We start from the raw sequence: 16,511 nt of genomic DNA, 5'->3' as shown, positions 1-16,511 counted from the left end.
ATGCAGGGCTTGGTGCTGGGATGGGTGGTTTGTGATAGTGGGATATTTGTGAGGTGTTGGAGTGATGGGGGTGAGGGTGAGGGTGGGGTATGTGATAGCATGCAGGTAGGGTGGGGGATGTAATAGTTAAGAGTTCGCTTACCAGAGTCCATTCCTCCTGCTTCTCCTTCGAGGCCCTCAGGATGCAGTATAGCCAAGACTTGCTCCTCCCATGTTGTTAGTTGTGGTGGAGGAGGTGGGGGTCCGCCGCCAGTCCTCTGTACTACAATCTGGTGTCCTGAGACCATGGAACGCGCCTTCCCCCGTAGGTCGTTCCACCTCTTCCTGATGTCATCCCGTGTTCTTGGATGCTCTCCCACTGCGTTGACCTGGTCTATGATTCTGCGCCATAGCTCCATCTTCCTAGCAATGGAGGTGTGCTGTACCTGTGATCCGAATAGCTGTGGCTCTACCTGGACTATTTCCTCCACCATGAACCTGAGCTCCTCCTCAGAGAACCTGGTGTGTCGTTGAGGTGCCATGATGTGGTGTGGGTGATGTGTGAGATGGTGTTAGTTGTGATATGTGAGGGGATGTGTTTGTGTGTGTTGTTTGAGGTGCGTGGATGTTGTGTGTGTGATGGTGTTGTGTGTCTGTGGATGCTCGTGTTGTTTCTCGTGGTTTCTCTCTCTGGGCTTCTTTCTCAATTTTGGTCGTAAGGGTTTGTGGGTGATGTGGGTGTGTGTTTTATATTGGATTGGGTGTGTGGGAGTGGTGTGTTTATGTGTATCAGGTGAGTGTATTTCGAATTGTCCAATGTGGTTGTGTTTTGTAAATGTGTGTGTATTTTGAGCGCGGCGGTGTGTACCGCCAATGGTTTACCGCGGTTGAAAGACCGCCGCGTGGATTCGTGGGTCGTGATAGTGTGGGCGTATTCCTGTTGGCGTGACGGTGGAGGGTTTGTCATCGCCAGTTTATCACTGACCTTTAGTGTGGTGGACTTGTGTGGGTGTCTGGATTTTGGCGGATTCCGGGCTGTGGGTCGTAATAGCTGTAGCGGAATTCGGCCGCCACAGCGGTGTGTTGGCGGTCTTCTGCACGGCGGTAAGCAGGATTTACCGCCAATGTTGTAATGAGGGCCTAAGTTCCTCCCCTTAGCTATAATTCAGTTTAGCTGGGGTGGAGTTACTGGCCCTAAGCAGGTGGTAGTATCACCTAGCTTACCTGTAGACTGTCTCTTAGGTAATGACTTAGAGACCTCAGGTTGGGCTGAGGTAGAGTTTAATACCCAAGCAGCGATGCTGGGTATCCCTGAGGAATTGCTTCCTCTCATTTCAGCTGAAATGAAAAAGCAAAGGAGAGAAAAAGGCCTGAAAACTCAGGATCCTTCTCCAACAACAGGTGAAAAGGGCATCAAAGTACCCCTACCCACTATGCCATTCAGGATACCATTCCTGTGGTGGGAGAAACCTCTCCTGGGGTGGCACCTGTACCAAGGGAACCATCAGCTAGCACAGCTGTACTCCCTGAGGTGGAAGTACCTCTCTGTCAACACCAGGGCAGTGCGCACTCTATTGGCGACTAGAATGCAAAAACCCAGCACTCTCAAAACAACGTAATTTATGCATTGTGCTGATATGTTGTTGTTTAACCTTTTGCATTCCAGAGTTCAATCCTGAAGACTTATTTTTAATGTGCTTACAAATGCTGTTCATTTGCAATGTATTGCTGCAGGCTTTCAGAGTGTGTTAGGGTGTGGTCCCTTTCCAGGGCCTTCTAAAGACTTTCCCTGCAACATGCCTGGGTGTGGTTGTGGGCTAGGCCAAGACTCTATAAAAAGGAGCCAGCCCAGCTCCAAGTGCTCACTATTCAGAGGTCCCGGTGCAGAGCAGCAGCTACTTCCTGAGCTCCTGTCCCGGTGGCCTATTTGATCTTCCAGACATCTGACTTTCATTCTTCATTTGGAGATCCTTGTTCTGGGCGGTAAGACGGAGGTTGGGCTTGCTTCCCGACGCCGTTATCGAGAACTCTTGTGTTCTTGGGCCTAATTCTTTTATGATTTGACAGAGTACTTTTCGCGTGTGAAATATGCGCTTGAGTGTTTGTGACATTTGCAGGGTGACTTGCGAATCGTCAAGACACGCGATTCGTTTCATGATAATTTAATCTTGTTAATTATTGGACGCTACCATTTCTTGACATTTACATTGTGGCTTAAGAATCGGCAAGACGCGCTATTCATTTTATGGTGTTTTAACTTTGTTGTTCATTGCGCGCTACCATTTCTTGACATTTATATGGTGGCTTAAGAATCAGCAAGACGCGCCATTCGCTTTATGGTGTTTTAACTTTGTTGTTCATTGCACGCTACCATTTCTTGACATTTACATGGTGGCTTAAGAATCGGCAAAAGACGCGCAATTCGTTTCATTGTACTTTGATCTTGTTATTCATTGTGAGCTGTTATTTCTTGCCATTTACATCGTGGTTTATGAATCGGCAAGACGCACGATTCTCTCCTCAAGTTTAATTCATGTTGTTTATTGAATGCCACTATTCTAAGATATTTATCATGTAATATTCGAGTTGACAAGTTATGTGATTTGTTTTTCCTGAATCCATATTGTGTTATTCATGGTGCACAATCCTTTTATGGTGTTTACTATATATATATAAATAAATCTACAATATGCGCAATTTGTGTTGAAACATTTTAAGAGTACACAGAAGATCAGTGTCTAGATGCAATATTGTATGGTCCTAGTATGCATTCTCAAAAAAGGATTTATATGACTGCTTTAAAATTTAGTTAGAACATTTTTCTGATTCTCATGTAATGGAAAGTACTTGAATAAGAACGTTTTCATTTAGTCCATCTTGATTCCCTTACAGGTATCCAGCCATCTTGAAACTTAGTCATTTTAAACTTAATTCTTGGATTGTTCATGTTTTCAGAATGACTATGCTTAGAATCAAAGTCTAGTATTGATTTCAGGAGATATCATTTTCATATTGTGTGTTCTAACCTTTTTCTCACTACAGGTCTCCTTCCCAGCTGTTTACCTTCCTAATCCCCTCTTCCCCTCTTGAACTCTCTTAGGGGGTCATTCTAACCCTGGTGGTCGTCGACCGCCAGGGCTAAAATGACGGGGGCACCGCCAACAGGCTGGCGGTGCCCCGCAGGGCATTCTGACCGCAGCGGTTCTGCCGTGGTCAGAAGTGGAAAACCGGCGGTCTCCGCTGCCCTTCTGAATCCTCCATGGCGGCGCAGCTCGCTGCGCCGCCATGGGGATTCAGACACCCCATACCGCCATCCTGTTCCTGGCGGTTCGCCCGCCCGGAACAGGATGGCGGTATGAGGTGCCGTAAGAGGGCCCCACAATGAATTTCACTGTCTGCATTGCAGACAGTGAAATTCGCGATGGGTGCCACTGCACCCGTCGCACCTTCCCACTCCGCCGGCTCCATTCGGAGCCGGCGTCCTCGTGGGAAAGTTGTTTTACACTGGGCTGGCGGGCGGCCTTTTGGCGGTCGCCCGCCAGCCCAGTGTAAAACCCAGAATACCCGCAGCGGTCTAATGACCGCGGTGCGGTATTCTGGAGGGGGGAACTCTGGCGGGTGGCCTCCGCCGCCCGCCAGGCTGAGAATCACCCCCTTAGTCTCTGTGATTTATCTATCAGGGTCTTGGAGCTGTTCAGTGGTGGACATGTTGGGAACGTGCGCAGACCCCGAGGATCTGGTGACTCTGACAGAATAGTGAGCCCACAAATTATTATCCTCCTGGTTTGTGTATGTTCTCAGCATGGCCACGCTGGACGAGTTAGTCAAGGCTATCACCCAGCTCCAGGCAGAGGTGGTATCATCCAAAGAATTGACAACTAGCTTAGCTGAGAGAGTGAGTCATTTGCAAGATAAGGTAGAGAAGAAGGAACAAAGTCCCACAGGTGTGTCCTGGCCAGGTACTTCTTCTCAGGCTTCTGGAAGTAATCCGACAAACATTTCCCTAAATGTTCCTTCTGCAATTTCTATAGCTCCCCCAGAACGTTTCTCAGGTGACCCTTTGAAAGCGCAATCTTTCCTGGTTCAAGTGGGACTACACTTCACCTGCAGACCACATACTTTCCCCGATGCCCAGTCCAAAGTAGCTTTCTTGTTATCATATTTGGCTGGAGATGCAGCTACTTGGGCAATTCCTCTTGTGCTTAAAAATAGTTCCTTGTTGTACAACTGGAGAAATTTTGTTCGTGAGTTTGAGAGAGTTTTTGATCGTAGAACTGTAACACAGTCAGCAGATCGTAAATTATTAGATTTACGCCAAGGGAATCAAGACCTAGTGTCGTATTTAGCCAACTTTAACCGGCTGGTTGCCGAGACATCCTTTCCTGAAGAAAAACAAGCGGTCTTGTTTTACAAAGGACTCAAAGAGGAACTAAAAGATATCTTAGCGCAAATCGACCCACAACCTACAGACTGTCAAGAATTAATATACCTTTTCTTGAGGCTTGATCATCTTTTGCAAAACGTAAAGGAACGCACAATAAGATTGAAAAATATTCATGGCGTGTTCATGATAACAGAGACTCAAGAACTCCGAAAGAGAGAATGCCGGAACCAATAGAAATTGGAACCATGAGAAGACCTTTGACCAAAGATGAAAAGGACCTACGCAGATAAAATGGACAATGTCTTTATTGTGGGCGGAAGGGTCATTTTACCAAAGATTGTTCAATCAAACCAAAGAACAAGCAAGGTCCAGTTCAGAAGGTAGCAGCCAATGCACCAGTCGAGTTGGGAAATTAAAACACCCAAGTTGCAGAGAAGGGTTGCTCTTGGGTGTCACCGTGGACCCTTCACTATCTAGACATCTTAAACTGGAAATAAGAGTTCAGGTCAAGAAAAAGATCTATTTCAAAAAGGCTCTAGTCGATTCTGGGGCTACTGGGAACTTTGTTGATGTCAAATTGGTTCGTGCATGGGGGATCCTATGTATTGAAAAGAAGACCCCAGAAATCATCCAGGCAGTCGATGGAAAACTCTTGACTGGAGGTCCAGTAACTCTTCTGACTATCCCCTTGTCGATGATTTGTGAAGATAAGAATCAAAGAAAGAAACATAAAGAGAAAATCATTCTTGACGTGATCCATGCTCCCCAATATGGGATTATCCTCGGCTTGCCATGATTAACTCATCACAATCCAGAAATCAATTGGGCAGAACGAAAAATCGTGTTCTCATCTGCGCTATGTAACGAAAGATGTCTCCAAAAGATTCAAGTACCAAAAGTTTGTAACTCTTACATAGCTACTGCCGCGGAGAAAGAAATTCAGCTGCCCAAACAATATTCATCTTACAAAGATGTATTTGATGAGAAAGGAGCAGAGACTCTACCTCCTCATAGATCTTATGACTGTCAAATTGATCTAGCCCCAGGTGCGAAAATTCCCAACTGTCGTGTATATGCCCTGTCAGAACATGAAAATCAACATTTACGAAAATACCTAGATCAATTTTTGGAGAATGGCTTCATTCGCCCCTCTAAGTCTCCTGCAGCTTCACCTTTGTTTCTTGTTCCAAAAGGTAGTGGAGAACTTCGAACTTGCATCGACTATAGGGGTTTGAACATGTCACCATCAAGAATAAATACCCTTTACCCCTAATTCCGGTATTATTGGAACAAAGTAAAGAGAGCAAAAATCTACACGAAGCTTGACCTTTGAGGTGCTTATCATTTGGTCAGAATGAGAGAGGGTGACGAATGGAAAACAGCGTTCAAGACAAGATATGGCCTTTTTGAATACACCGTCATGCCTTTTGGTCTGTGTAATGCTCCAGCAGCATTTCAATTTTTCTTGAATGACGTTCTTAGAGAGTACCTCGACATATTTGCCATAGTCTACATCGATGACATTTTGATCTACTCTGACAATGAAAACAAACATGTCCAGCATGTCAAGAAAATTCTTGCAGCCCTTCGAAAGCACCATTTATATTGCAAACTAACCAAGTGTGAGTTTCATGTTACCACAGTTGAGTTTTTAGGGGTTATTCTTACCCCTCAAGGTATGGTGATGGCAGAAAAGAAAGTAAAAGCCGTATCTGATTGGCCCATCCCAAAGACTGTTCGTGATGTACAATGTTTCCTGGGGTTTGCAAATTTTTACCGGAGATTCATAAATCATTTCTCCCAGACAGTGGCTCCAATCACTAAGCCACTAAGAAAGAAAGAAAAGTTTGTATGGTCCCCAGAAGCTGATCAAGCCTTCTCGACTTTGAAGAAAGCTTTCTCCACTGTCCCAGTCTTGACTCATCCTAATGCGAATCGACCTTTCATAGTGAAAGCTGATGCTTCAGATGTAGCAATAGGAGCCGTCTTATCACAACGAAATAAAGACACTGGTCAACTTCATCCTGTAGCTTATATGTCTTGGAAGTTGAACGAAGCCGAACAGAACTATGTCATTGCTGAAAAAGAGCTTCTGGCGATTTGTGACGCCTTTAAAGAATGGAGACATCATTTGTTGGGTGCCAAATACACTTTCACAGTATATACTGATCATCGTAATCTTCAATTCATGAGTTCCGCCAGACTTTTGACCCCTCTGCAATTACGCTGGATGCTGTTTTTTGCCGAATTTGATTTTGTAGTAACCTTCCGGCCTGGTAAAGATAATCGCAAAGCTGACGCCTTGTCCTGTCAAGAGTCTACCACGTTGCCTGCATTTCAAGCCTCCAGAGCTATCATTGCTCCTGACAAGGTTCTATGTATCATAAAAACTGAAGATTTCTTTGAAGAAATTCGCAACTCTTTCACTGTTGAAAAATGGCAAACATGGGCCCAAGCAGATCCCAAAAGGTCAATCAAGCAAGGACTACCCTTTCATGACGCTCGTTTGTTCGTACCCACTACCAAACTTCGCAAGATAGTGTTTCATTGGTTGCATGTTATACCGACGGCAGGTCACTCAGGTACTCCTAAAACTCTTGAACTTATCCAATGCTATTTTTGGTGGCCTACCCTAACAAAAGATGTAAAAGCAATGGTAAACAACTGCGAAGTTTGTGCTCGCATTAAAACAAGTCATTCAAAACCAAAAGGGTTGTTACATCCACTTCCAACCCCAAGTCGTCCATGGGAGCACATTTCTTTAGACTTTATTACCGGTCTGCCAGTGGTTCAACAGCATTCAGGAATTCTGGTGGTAGTAGATAGTCTCACGAAATATGGACATTTCATTGCCTGTAAAAAATTGCCCACTTCTAGTGAACTGGCACCTATTTTACTGAACAGAGTGGTTTGTTATCATGGACTGCCAAAAGTTATCCTCTCCAATCGGGGGTCGCAATTTGCCTCCAATTTCTGGAAGACATGGGGGGTTATTACAACTTTGGAGGTGGTGTTAATCCGTCCCAAAAGTGACGGTAAAGTGACGGATATACCACCAGCCGTATTACGAGTCCATTATATCCTATGGAACTCGTAATACGGCTGGTGGTATATCCGTCACTTTACCGTCACTTTTGGGACTGATTAACACCTCCTCCAAAGTTGTAATAACCCCCATGGTGTAAAACACTCCAAGTGACATCTACGCTATCTACTAGTCACCACCCTCAAACAGATGGTCAAACGGAGAGACTAAATCAGACTTTGAAACAATACCTACGTTCCTACGCTGAAAAGGCACTTCATTCTTGGACATCTATGCTCTGGTTAGCTGAGTTAGCTTACAATAACTCATTCCACACTTCTATTGGCGTCACACCCTTTTTTGGTTTATTTGGCTATCATCCTGACACCCTGCCCATCACAATTCCTCAAGAAAGTTCTCTTACTCCAGCTGTGTCAGAAACCATTCAGCATTTGCATCAAACCCAGAAACTGATTCAACAGCATTTAGAAAAAGCCAAACAAAAATACAAAAGGCATTATGACAAGAAATATTGTGAGGGACCGCAATATCAACCAGGTGACAATGTGTGGCTTTCCACAAAACATATAGACTTCAAGAAGAAGCACATGTTTAATCCCAAATTTATAGGTCCTTACACAGTCCTTCAGCAAATCTATCCGGTAACCTATAAACTACAATTCTATGTCAGGACCGGAGGCTCAGATTATGCTTCTCTTTCCATGCTTTATTTATACACAGCAGCCAATGAACATCATGGAAACACAAAAAACTACATGACCCAACATTAGTCATGACACGTGATGAACCATAGAGGAGGAAGCCTATAAAATGTTGAATCACACCAAGTCACTCCTCTTTCTTTGCTGCTTCGCAGCCAGATAAGTGTGATTTTGTCTTACTATTTGTATGTTAAATAATGTTTGGAGCGGGCCTTTCCCCTCCTTATAAGCGCTCTTCGGAGCGCTTTTATTAAGTGGAGTGGGAGTAAGGGAGCAGGACTCGCGCTTTGCGCGGTCCTAGTTACGGCCGTGGAGATATTTCCCTTCTAGTTTTAAATAGTTTGGTTTTACGATCCGCGCTCGCCGTGAGCACGTTTTATGGCCCCACGTCGATCTGCCTGAACTTCTTTCTTCTATTCGCGCGTGCGAGACCTCGCTTTGTCTCTTCCCGCACGCGCTTGCCGGCTCAGTGGAGTATTATTGATCGCTTGGAGAGTTTTGTTTAATCTAGTTTTTTTCACGCTCGGCTGAGCGTGAAAAAATCAATATTCCTTCCTGATTTCAGCGCCGGCTTTCACATCCTGCCGGTCGGATTTTTCTTTCCCTCGGGCCTCAAAATTTATTAACGCTCGTTCGGAGCGTTTTCTATTGATTTGTTCACGCTCCTTTGAGCATTGAACATTTAATTTCCCTCGCTCCGGTTCCGGTTTCCACAGCGCTCTTACCAGAGCGCGTTTTCAGTTAATTTATTTTAGTTTTTCTGTCGTCCCCCTTTTGAGGGCTTTATAGAGGCCCAGCCTCATCTGCAATCAGCGCATCTGCGCCAGTTAACCCCTCTTCTAGAGGTTATTATTTGAGAGGCTCTGCCCTCTGTTTATCAAGTGCTACTGCACTTAAGCCCAGATCTTATTCATCTCCATCGGCTCAGCTCCCACTACGCCCCAGTGCTTGGACGCTGGGGTTGAAATAATTTCTATTCAGGCTGGGCCTGGTTTCAAGGACATTAAGTCCCATCAGGGCAACTCCCTCCACATCTAAAAAAGTAAAAAAAATAAAAAAAATTGTATTGCCTTGATTTGTTATTTGTTTGATCATACTGCTCCTCGGGAGCCAACCTTTTACTGTTGTCAGTATGGCTGGTTATGATGACCAAGCGGAGGACTTGTACTATTTTGATGATAATACTGGCTCTTTTGACCAGGATTTGGTGTATGCTTTAGACGCGGGGATGCGTCATTCAGTCAATCAGGCCTTAGTTCAGGCCATTCAACCCTTTAAGCACCATCTCTTGGGTTTGGTCGGCCAGCAAGCCTGGTCAGCGCCCGCGGGCACCCCCTCCCTGGCAGACCCTTCTTTGTCGGCAGACACACAATCTGCAAAACAAACACCTAATCCGCATGCTGCAGATTTCCAATCCCTTTTTAGGAATATGGCTAGAGAGCATGATTACAATGCGGGATCGCTAAAGAAGGCATCTTCTTCCGCTTCATCCGGTCATTCTTCAGAGCAGGAGGACGCCCCTCCACGTAAGCGCAAGAAGAAAGCCCACCACCAAGAGGCTCCTACCCCGAAGGTGTTGACTTTCGAGCCGGAAGACATCGTGCACCCAGATCCTCTCTGTGGTTGCCACCCCCTGAGGTGGCGGACTATGTAGAAGCCCACATCAGGCACGGGTTTGATAAAGATATCCGATCTAGACTAAGATCTGAGTGCCCCAGACCTGACTTTCCCTCCAAAGTCACAGAGACTCCAGAATTAGATCCTACTCTTGTTACGTTCCTCAAAAAATCAGCCAAGGATCCGAAAAAGGGTATCGATCGCGCCTGCCGTGGATGTCAGGACAAACTTTTAGACGTGTCTGGTCCGTTAACTAAGATTCTGGAATTGGCCTTCCAAGCCAAGGAATCGGGGGATCCCATTAACCCGGACATTCTAGTTGGTTGGGCTCAGTGGGCGCTATGTTTCTTGGGCAATGCTAATTGCGCTATTTCGTCTGAACGGCGCAGATCGGTCTTGATGAAACTAGACCCCAAATTGGCAGACTTAGCTGCATCAGAATCTGGGCCCGTGGCTCAGGGCTTACTTTTTGGTTCTCCTTTCATGAAGGAACTGGCTAAGTTCGTATCCACCTACGCCAGTCTGGATAAGGCACAAGGATCCATTCGGAGAGTGCTGCGTCCACTTTTTTGAGGGGCCGGACGCTACAGAGGGCGTGCCTTCGGCCGTTTCAATCAGCAAAGCCCCTATCGTGGTTCCTTCCAACATGGAAGAGGGGGTTTCCAGGGCTACGATTCCTCATCCACCTTTTACCCATCAAGACCTAGGTATGGTCGAGGCAGATTCCGCAGAGGAAGAGCGAAAGGACAACACTCTTTCTCCCAGGACTCGGGAGCCACAGGTGAGCTTGATTTTGAGTTCAAAAGTAACATTGGGGGGCAGAACTCAGAGTTTTCTAGAGAATTGGCATCTTATCTCTTCAGATGCCTGGGTCCTAGAGACCGTTCAGGGGTTCAAACTAGAATTTTACGAGACTCCTCATCAAACATGCCTTCCCAGGCAGGGGTGTTTTTCCATCTAGAGCACAATCTTATTTCCGCAGAGATTACAGCCCTGCTCAAGAAGGGTGCTGTTATCAAAGCTTCCCTTCACCCTTCAGGGTTTGTCAGTCCAGTCTTTCTGGTAGAAAAGAAAGGGGGCGGATCTCGCCTAGTTCTAAATTTAAAAGACTTCAACGGTTTTTTGCTATATCGTCATTTCAAAATGGAAGGGATCCATTTACTAAGAGATGTTCTCCAGGAGGAAGACTGGTTGGTTCGCCTAGATCTAAAGGATGCTTACTTGACCATTCCTATTTTTCCTCCACATCGGAGGTTCCTTCAGTTCTTTTGGGGAACAGAATGTTACGAGTATAAGGTCCTCCCTTTTGGCCTGTCACCATCCCCGTGGTGTTTCACGAAGGTCATGCGGCCAGTAGTAGAATTTCTTCGCTCCCAAGGGGTCAGGCTTATCGTCTACCTAGACGACATCCTAATCATGGCTCAAGATCGAGATCTTCTGTTGGATCACCTCAATTGGTCGGTGTCTCTGCTTCAGAGCCTGGGTTTCATAATCAATGCCCAGAAATCTGTCTTGATCCCCTCGCATCAGATAGACTTTCTGGGTTTCCAGATAGACTCTTTGCGGTCTCTTCTGATTCTTCCTTCAGGGAAGATCCGGTCAATCAAGAGAGAATTGAAGTCTCAATTATCCAGACAGACTGTTTCCTTGAGAGCGATTGCTCGCATGGTGGGCCTGCTATCTTCTTCGATTCAGGCGATTTTTCCGGGTCCTTTGCATTACCGAGCCCTTCAGCGTTTGAAGATTTCTCATCTTCAGAAGGGTCTCAGCTATGCAGATCAGGTTCCTCTGTCGGAGGAGTCACGTGCAGAGATGCATTGGTGGCTAGATCATATGGAAGCCTGGAATGGCAGAGCCATATTCAGCTCTCTCCCGGATGTAGTGATAGAGTCCGACGCCAGTCGTTGGGGCTGGGGAGCCCGGTGCGGTGCAGTGTCCACGGGAGGCAGATGGTCCAGCTCGGAGTTGAATCTCCACATAAATTGCTTGGAACTCCTAGCAGGCGCATTCGCAATCAAGAGTCTTTCTCCCATCAGAGCGAATTGTTGCATTCTTCTTCGCATGGACAATATCTCGGCAGTGAGATATGTCAACAAGCTGGGGGGAACTCGTTCCCGCATTCTAGCAGAAATAGCCAAGGAATTCTGTCACTTTTGCCTTCAGCACAGGATTTCTGTGGTGGCGGAGTACCTCCCGGGGACCAGCAACTTAGTGGCAGACTGGAACTCTCGTCACCTGAGAGATTTCAGCGATTGGAGGTTACATCCCAGAGTTTTCCAGACACTGTCTGCGAAATGGGGTCCTTTTTCGATAGATCTGTTTGCATCTCGCCTCAATCGGCAGATGAAACGTTTTTTCAGTTGGAGACCAGATCCGGAGGCATCAAGGACGGATGCGTTTCTTCAGGACTGGTCGCAGGAGCTGAGTTATGCATTTCCTCCTTTCCTGATGATTCCCAGGGTTTTGGCCCAGATCAGACGTCAGCAAGCGGAATTAGTGTTAGTGACACCCCTTTGGAGATCGCAAGCGTGGTTCCCGATAGCAATGGAACTCAGTTGCGATCATCCAATCCTACATCCCTTCCGAGAGAATCTCCTCCAGGACCCTCAGGGCTTGTTTCACCCGTTGATTCTGGCAGGCAAGTTGTCCCTGATGGCGTCTTTCAGGCAGAGATCGATCATCCCAGGACTTTCGCAGGAGTCTTCCGATTTCATTGCAGGTTCCTGGTCCGCCAGCACTCACAAGAGATACGCTTCGACGTGGAAGCGATGGAGTGCTTGGTGCAGTTCTAGGAGTGCAGATCCTTCTTCAGCAGGTAGCTGTCTGGTCCTAAAATTCCTCTCCTCCTTAGCAGCGTCAGGGTTGGCGTACCGTTCTATTAATAATTACAGGTCCCCTATTTCTGCAGGCCATTTACCAGTAGAAGGTAAACCCATTGGTGAATCCCCTCTTGTGTGTAAATTAATGAGGGGTATCAGATTAGCTAACCCCCCGCGACCACGTTATTCGTCCCTTTGGGATGTTAATGTGGTTCTTAGGTTTTTAGAATCCTGGCCTGCTAATAGATTTTTGTCTAGAAAACAGTTATCAGCTAAACTTACCATGTTATTGTGTTTAATTTCATGTAAGAGGGTGTCAGATGTTAGGGCTCTAGATTTGGCGGGGAGAGTTTTTTCTCCTGATGGAGTTGTTTTTTCCATCTCCCGTAGAACTAAATGCAATTTAAAATCTGTGACTTATCCAGGTTTTGTGGACAACCCCAAGCTTTGTGTGGTTCAATGTCTCAAAGCTTACGAGGTAAGTACAGAAGAGTTTCGTTCTGATATGGGGGGGCAATTACCCATTTCTCTGGTTAAACCATATCATCCTGTTTCATCAGCCACTCTCGCTAGGTGGATGCGTTGGCTGCTGAGTGAAGCAGGTATTGATATTGCTAGGTTTGTTGCACATTCGGCCAGAGGGGCGATGGCATCAAAGTCTTTGGCTTTAGGTTCTCGTTTGGAGGACATTTTAAAGGCAGCAGATTGGTCTTCACCTTCTACGTTTAAAACTTTTTATTATAAACCTATTGTTGATATAGCCTCTGTAGTTGTGAATCAGCTTTGAACAAGCATAATCTGAGCCTCCGGTCCTGACATAGAATAAAAAAAATTCTAGCTTTCGCGCTAAGAATTTTTCAATTCTATTAAGGACACGGAGGCGAGGATTATCCCACTGCACGGTATATACATAATGTTGGAATGTTATGATATCTGTTGATATGATGTGCAAATAACTGTACGATAGTGCTTTCCCACCCTTTTGTTTGGTAATATAAGTATTTCTTATGTTATTCAGTTATTATGGCCTGAATTTTTTCATTTATTCTAGGAAATGATGAGAAGTAAGGAAATCAGAAGCGATTTCGTTCTTCCAGTCAAGTGAGATGCCAGTTTGTCTGCCTTTTGGGATGTCGTTCATAAGTTTTGGATTGAGACTTTTGTTGCTTTTGTTGCGTATTTTAGTTTTGTTTTGAATTTTGAATTGGACAAAGAAAGAGGAGTGACTTGGTGTGATTCAACATTTTATAGGCTTCCTCCTCTATGGTTCATCACGTGTCATGACTAATGTTGGGTCATGTAGTTTTTTGTGTTTCCATGATGTTCATTGGCTGCTGTGTATAAATAAAGCATGGAAAGAGAAGCATAATCCTCGCCTCCATGTCCTTAATAGAATTGAAAAATTCTTAGCGCGAAAGCTAGAATTTTTTTTGTTTCCCAGATCCTTACGGATTTATCCAGTGTTCCACACTTCCCTATTGAAAAGGGCAGTCCAAAAGGTCCACCCTCATCCAGCTCCTGTTCTAGTACAGGGAGAAGAAGAATATGAAGTTAAGAAAGTGTTGGATTCTAAACTATGAGGGCGTAATCTATGGTACTTAGGGCCAGATGTAGCAAGGGTTTAGCGAGTCGCAAACGGCGAAAATCGCCGTTTGCGAGACGCTAAAGCCTCATTGCTATGTAGAAATGCATTTTGCGAGTCGGATTCGACTTGCAAAATGCATTTCCGTCTCGCAAATAGGAAGGGGTGTTCCCTTCCTATTTGCGACTCGCAATGCTATGCATTTTCATTTGCGACCGCGATTGCTGTCGCAAATGAAAGCGCAGTTACCATCCACTTGAAGTGGATGGTAACCCAGGCGCAAACGGGAAGGGGTCCCCAAGGGACCCCTTCCCCTTTGTGTCTGGAAAAATAAATAATTTTTCAGGGTAGGCAGTGGTCCAATGGACCACTACCTGCCCTGAAAAATACCGAAACTAAAGGTTTCGGGTTTTTTTCAAAGTGCAGCTCGTTTTCCTTTAAGGAAAACAGGTTGCACTTTGAAAATAAAAAACTGCTTTATTTAAAAGCAGTCACGGACATGGTGGTCTGCTGTCTCCAGCAGGCCACCATCCCGTGAGTGCCCTGAATCGCTATGGGGTCGCAAATTGCGACCCACCTCATTAATATTAATGAGGTGGGTCTTTGCGACCCCATAGCGACTCGCAGAAGGTGTCTGAGACACCTTTCTGCATTCCAAATTGCGAGTTGCAATTTGCGAGTCGCTGAGACTCGCAAATTGCAACTCGCAATTTGGAATCTTCCTACATTTGGCCCTTAATCTCATGGAAAGGTTATGGTCCTGAAAGTAACTCATGGGTTTCCGCATCTGATGTTCATGCTCCAGTACTTGTGAGACGCTTTCATCGTCTTAATCCAGGCAAACCAGGCCCTAGAGCGCGTCTGGGAGAGGGGAGTACTGTCAACACCAGAGCAGTGCGCACTCTGTTGGCGACTAGAATGCAAAAACCCAGCACTCTCAAAACAACGTAATTTATGCATTGTGCTGATATGTTTTTGTTTAACCTTTTGCATTGCAGAGTTCAATCCTGAAGACTTATTTTTAATGTGCTTACAAATGCTGTTCATTTGCAATGTATTGCTGCAGGCTTTCAGAGTGTGTTAGGGTGTGGTCCCTTTCCAGGGCCTTCTAGAGACTTTCCCTGCAACATGCCTGGGTGTGGTTGTGGGCTGGGCCAAGACTCTATAAAAAGGAGCCAGCCCAGCTCCAAGTGCTCACTATTCAGAGGTCCCGGTGCAGAGCAACAGCTACTTCCTGAGCTCCTGTCCCGGTGGCCTATTTGATCTTCCAGACATCTGACTTTCATTCTTCATTTGGAGATCCTTGTTCTGGGCGGTAAGACGGAGGTTGGGCTGGCCTCCCGACGCCGTTATCGAGAACTCTTGTGTTCTTGGGCCTAATTATTTTATGATTTGACAGAGTACTTTGCGCGTGTGAAATATGCGCTTGAGTGTTTGTGACATTTGCAGGGTGACTTGCGAATCGGCAAGACACGCGATTCGTTTCATGATAATTTAATCTTGTTAATTATTGGACGCTACCATTTCTTGACATTTACATTGTGGCTTAAGAATCGGCAAGACGCGCTATTCATTTTATGGTGTTTTAACTTTGTTGTTCATTGCGTGCTACCATTTCTTGACATTTATATGGTGGCTTAAGAATCAGCAAGACGCGCCATTCGCTTTATGGTGTTTTAACTTTGTTGTTCATTGCACGCTACCATTTCTTGACATTTACATGGTGGCTTAAGAATCGGCAAAAGACGCGCAATTCGTTTCATTGTACTTTGATCTTGTTATTCATTGTGAGCTGTTATTTCTTGCCATTTACATCGTGGTTTATGAATCGGCAAGACGCACGATTCTCTCCTCGAGTTTAATTCATGTTGTTTATTGAATGCCACTATTCTAAGATATTTATCATGTAATATTCGAGTTTACAAGTTATGTGATTTGTTTTTCCTGAATCCATATTGTGTTATTCATGGTGCACAATCCTTTTATGGTGTTTACTATATATATATAAATAAATCTACAATATGCGCAATTTGTGTTGAAACATTTTAAGAGTACACAGAAGATCAGTGTCTAGATGCAATATTGTATGGTCCTAGTATGCATTCTCAAAAAAGGATTTATATGACTGGTTTAAAATTTAGTTAGAACATTTTTCTGATTCTCATGTAAAGGAAAGTACTTGAATAAGAACGTTTTCATTTAGTCCATCTTGATTCCCTTACAGGTATCCAGCCATCTTGAAACTTAGTCATTTTAAACTTAATTCTTGGATTGTTCATGTTTTCAGAATGACTATGCTTAGAATCATAGTCTAGTATTGATTTCAGGAGATATCATTTTCATATTGTGTGTTCTAACCTTTTTCTTACTACAGGTCTCCTTC

The sequence above is a fragment of the Pleurodeles waltl genome, chromosome 5 (assembly GCF_031143425.1).
Source record: "Pleurodeles waltl isolate 20211129_DDA chromosome 5, aPleWal1.hap1.20221129, whole genome shotgun sequence".
NCBI lineage: Eukaryota > Metazoa > Chordata > Amphibia > Caudata > Salamandridae > Pleurodeles > Pleurodeles waltl.
The sequence above is the reverse complement of the archived record's forward strand: the minus strand, read 5'-3'. Positions refer to the sequence as shown.